Here is a 9,209-nt window from a genome sequence, read left to right on the forward strand (position 1 = left end):
TGTCTGTGGGGTGTGGAAACAGAGGCTTCCCAAAGACATGATGGCGGCGAGGCCATTTCCCACCAACGCGGTTACTGTAAAGGTGCATATAACCACGGACACGTGGAGAGGACACATAGTGCCTCAAAAACATCCCCCTCCTCCTCCAACAGGGAAAACATTCTTGGCAAATGCCTTTGCATTGGTTCGTCTGGTGGCAGTCCAAGAATTTCACCTTTACCGACACTACAAGAGAGCCCCCCCACTATCCCCCCGCCACGGCCCACTTAATCCTGGCCACATTCCGAAAACCAACAAAATAAAACCGCGCTACTAGGTCCGCAGTCACCACCACATTACCACCAACGCGGTTACTGTTAAGGTACATATTACCAGTCTGACTGGGGCATGCAGACACCTTTACAGAATGAATAGTGTGTGGCACATAGGTTCCCCATTGCTATGCCCACGTGTGCAGCTCCTGATGGCGGTGGCACAGGATTCTATTTCTCATTGCTTCTGTACAGCATTGTGGGCTATCGCCCCACCACTTTTAAAGAGGGTCGCTGCCTAGCCGTGCCAACCCCTCTGCAGTGTGTGCCTGCGGTTCCTCCTCATGGCAGACGCACTTATAAATAGACATGAGGGTGGTGTGGCATGAGGGCAGCTGAAGGCTGCGCAGGGACAGTTTGGTGTGCGCTGTGGACACTGCGTTGTGCGGGGGGGGGGGGGGGGGTTGGGCAGCATGTAACCCAGGAGAAGTGGCAGCGGAGTGTCATGCAGGCAGTGATTGTGCTTTGTTGGAGGTAGTGTGGTGCTTAGCTAAGGTATGCCATGCTAATGAGGGCTTTTCAGAAGTAAAAGTTGTTGGGGGGGGGCACTCTTGCCGGTATTGTGGCTTAATAGTGGGACCTGTGAACTTGAGATGCAGCCCAACATGTAGCCCCTCGTCTGCCCTATCCGTTTCTGTGTCGTTCCCATCACTTTCTTGAATTGCCCCGATTTTCACACATGAAAACCTTAGCGAGCATCGGCGAAATACAAAAATGCTCGGGTCGCCCATTGACTTCAATGGGGTTCGTTATTCGAAACGAACCCTCGAGCATCGCGATAATTTCGTCCCGAATAATGAGCACCCGAGCATTTTGGTGCTCGCTCATCTCTAGTGCTTAGGATTGGCGACATTTTTTTGTAAAACGGGGCTGAAAAGCCATCTGGGCCAGGTCTTTTATTGGGTTTTAGTGCTTTAATAGCATGAGTTACTTCTTCATGGGTAATTTTAGATGCTAGATTGTCGAGGAATGTTTCTCCAAGTGTTGGTAGGGGGGTTTCTTGGAGATAAGAAGTGATTTCATTTCTTGGGAGAGCACGTTGTTGTGAATACAATTTGGTTAAGAACTTTTGGAATTCCCGTGTTATTGTGTTTGGGTTTTCTGTAATTCCATTTTGGTTTGTGCGCAGTTTGTAGAAGGGGTTTGTGTTGGGGTGCGAGCGAAGTCTACGGGCTAGTGGTGTGGAAGGTTTGTTCATAAGTACATAAAAATGCTGTCGGGACCATCGTATTTTCTGTTCTTTTGTATCTGTAAGGCAAAGGTCTAGCTCCGTTTTAGCTTGAGATAGCGCTTGGAGATTATTTTTAGATGGGAATTTTTTGGCTACTTCTTCAAGTTGAGAGACTTGTTGGTCTAATTTTATTTGTTGTGACATGCATTCCCGTTTACATCGTGCTGCTATTTGTATTCAGTGACCTCACTGAATCACTACTTTGTGCGCTTCCCTGAGAGAGATGGGGGAGGAGGCAGACGGGCTATTCATTTGAAAATATTCTTCCAATTGTGGAGTTAGTATGGATATAACCCCAGGGATCGATAAGAGAGAGTCATTGAGGGTCCAAGATGTGTTTATAGGTTTAGACATTAAGGAGTTGCAGGTAATGTATAACAGGCTATGGTCAGACCATGGTACAGATAGGATTTTAGATTGTAGTATTTGAGGTGTGAAGGTATTCTTCTATATAGAGAGTGTGGGGCTGAAAAGTGTGTATAGTCTTTGGTGGTTGGGTTTAGTTCTCGCCAGGCGTCTACCAAATGGTATTGTTGAAGGGGGGATTTAAAGTTGTGTGATATCATGTGTTGGGGCAATGGGGGATGGGCTGGAAGGGTGGTTGAGTTCCTGTCCAGACTCGGGTCAAGAATGCAGTTTGAGTCACCGCAAAGAATTATGATGCCTGTTTTGTTGGCCTCGACTAATTCAAAAAGTTTTGTGAAAAACTGGATTTGTCTTGAATTTGGAGTGTAGTAGGAGATGATAGTTATTGGGACATCTTGGATGGAGCCTATCAGTATTAGGTAGCGACTAGGGATGAGCGAGTATACTCGCTTAGGCACTACTCGCTCAAGTAATGTGCTTTAGCCGAGTATCTCCCTGCTCGTCCCTGAAGATTCGGGAGCCGCCGCGGAGCGGGGAGCGGCGGGGGAGAGCAGGGAGGAACGGAAGGGAGATCTCTCTCTCCCTCTCTCCCGCCCGCTCTCCCCTGCTCCCCGCCGCAACTCACCTGTCAGCTGCCTCGGCTCCCGAATCTTCAGGGACGAGCAGGGAGATACTCGGCTAAAGCACATCCCTAGTAGCGACCTTCTGGGTCTGCAATGGTAGAGACATGTGTAAAAGGAAATGATTTACTGAAGCAGATAGGGACTCCCTTAGTTTTGGTTGGAGCATTCGCTGAAAAGAATGTGGGGTATTGGGGGGAAAGGTAGCGCGGGGTAGATTTACTGGAGAAATGGCTTTCTTGTAGGCACACTATGTCTGCGTGTCTGCTTTTATAGTATCTGAATGCTTTTGAGCGTTTTTGTGGGGAGTTAAAGCCCTGTACATTGTGGGTAATTATTTTTAGGTCCATGGGCGGGGGTAGTAAATATAATAAATGGAAACCGTCTCAGGACCTCCACCCCATGGGAGGGGAGGTTGGGGAGGGGACAAGAAGAGGGAAGGATCAGGGGGAAGGAGGGTGTGGCCAACATATCCTTTTATTGCTAGAAGCAATGGGTGAGATTGTAACAAGTGGTAAACTCTTCATAGTTACAAGGTGGTGCACAAGTGGAAAGCCACTTTAGCTCCGAATTAGGGTGGCTTATAAGTATTTGTAGCTTAGAGTGAAAGAAGGTCGGGAAGACCCTAAGAGGGGAGGGAGTGGTGAGAGGGAAAGGGGTAGAGAGAGCAGAGAGGGTGGGGGAAGGGGGGTAGCTCTGAGTAGAGAACATAACAAAGCATATAACAGTTTAATGCTGACTGTAATTCTTGATCAGTATATCGTTAGAAGATAGTGATCTGTCCACGAGGAGAGTTATTCTTATCTCCAAAAGGTCCACTGCCCGCAAAAGGTCGGACATGTTTCTGTCTTTTTGTTCTTTGGGAAGAACCTCATGTATACAGTTTTGAGGTGAATTTAACTCACAGTAATACAAATGTTGCTCGTGACTGGTAAAAGAAAAGGTCTGCAAGAGAAACAAAAGTCTAACATCTTGCTGACGCAAAAGTCTTTCATAGTTACGACTCCAGGGGGTTGTGGTTTTTTTCAGGTGGTTGTGGCGTCTTTCTTTCTGGCTCCTGGTGTGGTTTTTGGAGGTGGGGGTGTGGTGCACCGGTGGTTAATACAACAGGCTAGCCAAGGGCTATAGTTCTCATGTCACATGGCAGGGTGGCTTCACTAACCTGATGGTCCCGGGTTCCACACCGTACCCTTTTGTCAAGGGAGCTGCTTCAGTTATACGGAGTGCAGGATGGACTTCTGACACTGGGATTTCGTGAAACAGCTTTACCTTTCCTACAATTGCTTATGTACATTCCAGGTTACGAGTCAATCAAAGTATAGCATGGGGTATTACAAATAAGCAGTAGATGGATGATCATTTGGTTATCAAGACTTTAAAGGTGGCGGCTTCAGCAGAGATATTGACGATACAGTCTATGATGCTCTTGGGAATGTCTCTTACTTTGCTTGTAGCAGGAATATCTTTGCTAACAGTTAGATTCAATTCTCGATATACACAGTCCAGTTTAGATTAACCTCTGCTGTGGGGCTCCATTCACATTGCATTACAATTTTCACATGGTACTCACAATTCCGTTCCGTCCCGCGGTACCTGGAAGGACGCATGCGGGGACAATTTCATCAGCGTGCTAGCTGACCAATACTGCTCTCCACCAAAAGTTAGAAACAGCATACGCAGGGAGGTCCTTGTACAACTTATCCTCTCTGTCTTTAGCTCCAGCTCTGTCTCGCTTCCTCAGAGCTCATCACACAATAATCCCCTTTACAGCGTGGACTGGCACAAAAATGGCAGAGTGGGCGAAGGTCCCAGGAGCTCTCTCTCTGTCTGCCCTTTGTTCTTGGCTCACATGTTACTCTACTCCCTTCCCCCTCCAAGAGACGACTGACTCCCTTTTGCTGTCGGGTCCCTCCCACCTTCTTGGGGGATGTGGAGCTCTGCAGCATCTGCTGAGGGGCTGCTTGATAACCAAAATCACATCTCATCTGTACAATTTAACCCTTGTATCTCTGCATAGCCTGAGATATGCAAGGTTCTGCACATATAAGGCAGCGCAGTGAAAAATACAAACAATATACATTATAATGCATTGTGAAAAATATGCTTTATGAAACCACACGACAACTTTGCACTGGGGTGTAACACGGACTCTGGTTCTGGGACACTACAAACTCCTCCTCTTAAGATAAGCCGTCCTCGGCGATATTGTTGGAGGGTGGTGCGGAGATTCAGAAATGCAGATATTTACAAATATTTTTCATTTACAGGTAATAAGTATCACAATTTATGAAACAACACAAAGGCAATAGTCCACATAGCCAAGTACTAAGACTTGCGCTTGATTTTGCAGTTGGTATGAACTTAGATGCAGACAAACATATGTACATTTAACAATTTAAGGTATTGTAAGAAAAAGGTTATTAGTTGTTTACTCTCTGTAGCGTGCTGGTGGCACTCCTCTGGTGACTCGTTCGGATCTGCGTAAGAATGGACCTTCTGCTGTAGCAGGGATCATGCCATCTACGAAATCTGTTGGTATCGGATTTGTATTCACTACAGAAGGCATTACTGGTGAAGGTGTTGGAATTGCAGCAGGTACCCATTGGTATAGTCCTGGTCCAAATACTGGTGTAACAAACATTGGTTCTTCAATAACAGTTAGTCTTTCTACAGGATCTGGTAAAAAGGGGTCGGAACTTGCAATCTCCTGTGACGTGTAAAAAGTTGGGATGTCTTCTTTAGCACATAATTTTATGCGGTTACGGTGCACAACTTGGGGGACCCTGTCTGTTTTCTGGACTTCATATACATCTGTATCTGGATAGGGTATAGCTGTGATGGTATAGGGTTCTGGTTCCCATAAAGGATCAAGTTTTCCTGACTGCTGGAACTTTTTAAGCCACACTTTGTCTCCAATTTGAAGAGGTTTGGCTCATCCATGAAGATTGTTATCCTCCTGTTGTCTCTGACGAACTTCATCCATGCGCTGACCTACTATTTCTTAAGCTTCAATTATTCTTCTTTGGTGTTCTGCAACCCAATCGGTTTTCGAAAATGGGTTGATGGTGTCCTGTACTTGAATTCCTAAGGCTCGGTCTCTTGGAAGTTGTCCTTGTCTTCCGAACATGAGATAGTAAGGCGAATACCCAGTCGAACAATGTGTTGTATTGCTATAGATCTCAAGGAGTTCACGAAGTAGTTCAGGCCATTCCGCTTGTTTCTTTACGAAGCGGTCCTAAGCATATTTATGAAGACTTGATTCACTCTTTCACAAAGGCCGTTACCTTGAGGATGATAAGCTGTTGTCCTCAGCTTTCTGCATTCGTGGAATTGACACAATTCCTTGAACAGTTGTGATTCGAATGCAGATCCACAATCAGTTAACACAGCATCTGGACATCCATAACAGCTTACATACTTCTCAGAGAACATCATGGCAGTGGTTCTTGCTGTAAGGTCTCTAACAGGTACCACAACGACCCATTTGGAATAATGATCCACCATAGTTAAGGCATATGAGTAGCCAGGACGTGTTGGAGCAAGCTTCACGTGATCAAGGGCTACTAACTGGTTTGGCCTGTGAGTCTGGATTGGGTGAAGGGGTGCTCTAGCATCTTTACATCCATTTTTGGTGATTTGGCATGCAGAACATTCATTACACCATTTCTCAATATCTCCCCTCACTCCGATCCAATAGAAGCGTTTACGTATGGTAGCCTCTGTCTTGTATATGCCAAAATGTCCCGACTGGTCGTGGTATGCATCTAAGACCATGTTAGCATCTCTTCTTGGGATCAAGATCTGATGTAGCCTCTCGCCAGAGACTGGATCAAGTGAGTTGCGCTTGATCACACCTTTTTGAAGGAATAGACGTTTTCTCTGTCTCCACAGGCAAACAAGTTCAATATCTGGATGAGCATGACGTAGTTGTGTTGGTACTCTACCAGCAGTAATGTAGTCACAAATCTCTCCAAGAACACGACTTTCACTCTGGATTGACTTCCACATAGAAGGATCCGGTAAGGGCTCAGATGCTTCTTCAGGCAGTTGGTTACTATCTGCAGGTGCAGTGATAGCGTTCTGTAGGGCAAACCTGTTGTAGAAGGGAGGCATTTCCACCTCTTCCCAGTTATCATCTTGTGGGGGTTCTTCTCCAACTTGTAGGCGGGACAAAGCGTCTGCATTGACGTTGGACCTGCCACTTCTGTACTTAACAGTGAATGAGTAGTTCGCCAATCTGGAAGCCCATCTTTGCTCCAAGGCACCTAGCTTCACAGTATCAAGATGCGCCAGGGGGTTGTTATCAGTATACACAGTGAATAGCGTAGCTGCAAGGTAATCTTTGAATTTTTCAGTGACGGCCCACACCAGAGCCAGCAGCTCTAACTTGAAGGAACTGTAGTTTCCATCATTCCTTTCAGCACCTCGTAAACTACGGCTTCCATATGCGATGACTCTCTCTTTGTTATCTTGAACTTGAGACAACACGGCTCTAAGACCCTGATAGCTGGCATCAGTATAGAGGCAGAACGGTTGGCTATAGTCTGGATATGCCAATATCGGAGGTTGGGTCAAGAGGGTTTTCAGCATCTGAAAAGCAGTTTCTTGTCTTTCTGACCAATCGACAGGAAGCTTACGGTTGTAACGTTCCTTTGGACATCCACGTAATAGTTCATTTAGTGGTTCAGCCACTTGGGCAAAGTGTGGAATAAAGCGGGATGCTGTTTTATATCTGGTTGTAACAAGATATAGGGGTAGTTGTTTTTCTCAAATTTTATAAAAACAACATAATACATCTGAGTTTATCCAATGGAGTCAGCTCCTTCTAGCCCCTGATGAACCGCTCTTCATCGAGGGGGAAACGCGTTGAGATATTCCCTTGCTGATCTTTTTCTGAGCTTATGATTCTTTCTAAGTTTTCATCTATATACACTGTCAACCGCATGGTTAGACACTCAGAGCTGTATATCTATATAAACTGACTTATCACACCTATTTGGACAATATATGTGATCCCATAATTAGAGATGAGCGAACGTACTCGTAATGAGTACTTACGCACTCGAGTACCGCCATTTTCGAGTACTTCAGTACTCGCGCGTAAAGATTCAGGGGGCGGGGAGAGGCGCGGCGGTGCGGGGGGTAGCAGCGGGGAACAGAGGGGAGCCCTCTCTCTCTCCCTCTCCCCCCCACTCCCCGCTGCAACCCCCCGCGCTGCCACGGCGCCCCCCGAATTTTTTCGCCTGAGTACGGAAGTACTCGAAAATCGCGGTATTCGGGCGAAAAAGGGGCGGGCCGAGCACGTTCGCTCATCTCTACCCATAATTTTTCCGGATTTTCCATTAGGTGTGTTTGTACCCCAAGTTTTATGTTGAGTCTGTCTGTCAGCCCGTATACGTTATTTTAAAGCATACCAAATAAAGATTACATTTTTTAAAGTCTATATCTGTGAAGGGCTTCCGCTACGAGTACTTATAGACATTCCCGTCTCTGTGATCTGTCCTCAAACCTTTCTGTAGCAAGAGTATAGGCGGACCCCTGTAACATTTGTGTAGAAAGAGTATAGGCGGACCCCAGTACAATTTCTGTAGCAAGAGTATAGGCCGACCCCTGTAACATTTAGGTAGCAAGAGTATAGGCGGACCCCAGTAACATTTCTGTTGCAAGATTATAGGCGGACCCCAGTAACATTTCAGTAGCAAGTGTAGAGGTGGACACCAGTAACATTTATGTAGCAAGAGTATAGGCGGACCCCTGAAACATTGGTGTACCAAGAGTATAGGCGAACATCTGAAAAAATTTGGTTACCAAGAGTGTAGGCGAAGGCCAGAAAAATTTGTGTACCAAGAGTACAAGTGTACCCCTGAAAAATTGTTCAACCGAGAGGGCAGGTGAAACCCATAAACATTTTTTAAAGATACAGCTCGCTGTTGCTTAATATGTAACAGAGCATGGAGGCAGCCCTGTGCAAAAAATGGTTTCAGTTAAAGTATGAAAACTTTTGAAACTGTTAGAAATTGTAAAAAAAACCCTTTTAAACAGAGGCTTTTGGGTCGCAGAAAAATTGACAGTTCAGCATGATGACATGCTGTTTTAGGAGGAGGAGTAGGAGGAGTAATAATATCTGAAAGTGATCGACGAAGCTAATTCCCTCTTTTTTTGTGGTGATAGAGGATGCATTTTTCTCCTGTTGCAGCGAAAGAATCATTAGGATCCGCTGCTTTCCACCGGTGGAGAAGAGAAGTCTGGGGAAATTCAGCCTTTGTTCATCTTTATGAGTGTAAGCATGTTGGCGCTGGCAGTTGACAGGCGGGTTCGCTTATCCGTGATGATTCCCCCAGCTGCACTAAACACCCTCTCTGACAAGACACTAGTGGCAGGGCAGGCCAGCACCTCCAGGGCGTACAGTGCAAGTTCGTACCACGTGTCCAGCTTTGACACCCAATAGTTTTATGGAGCAGAGTTTTCACAGTGCTTCCTCCGACTCAGCCTTGACTGGGGAGTGTTGACATAGTCTTGCTGGGGAGCCATAAAATTGGCAAAGGCCTTGGAGAGTGTTCCCCTGCCTGCGTTGGACATGCTGCCTGATCCCCACGACTCCCCTGCTAGTTTGCCCTCGTCTTCTGCCGCTAGCGCTGTCAGATGGGAACTTTAGTATCACTTTTTCCACCAGGGCCCTGT

This window comes from Eleutherodactylus coqui, chromosome 1 (genome assembly GCF_035609145.1).
Source record: "Eleutherodactylus coqui strain aEleCoq1 chromosome 1, aEleCoq1.hap1, whole genome shotgun sequence".
Classification (NCBI taxonomy): Eukaryota; Metazoa; Chordata; class Amphibia; order Anura; family Eleutherodactylidae; genus Eleutherodactylus; species Eleutherodactylus coqui.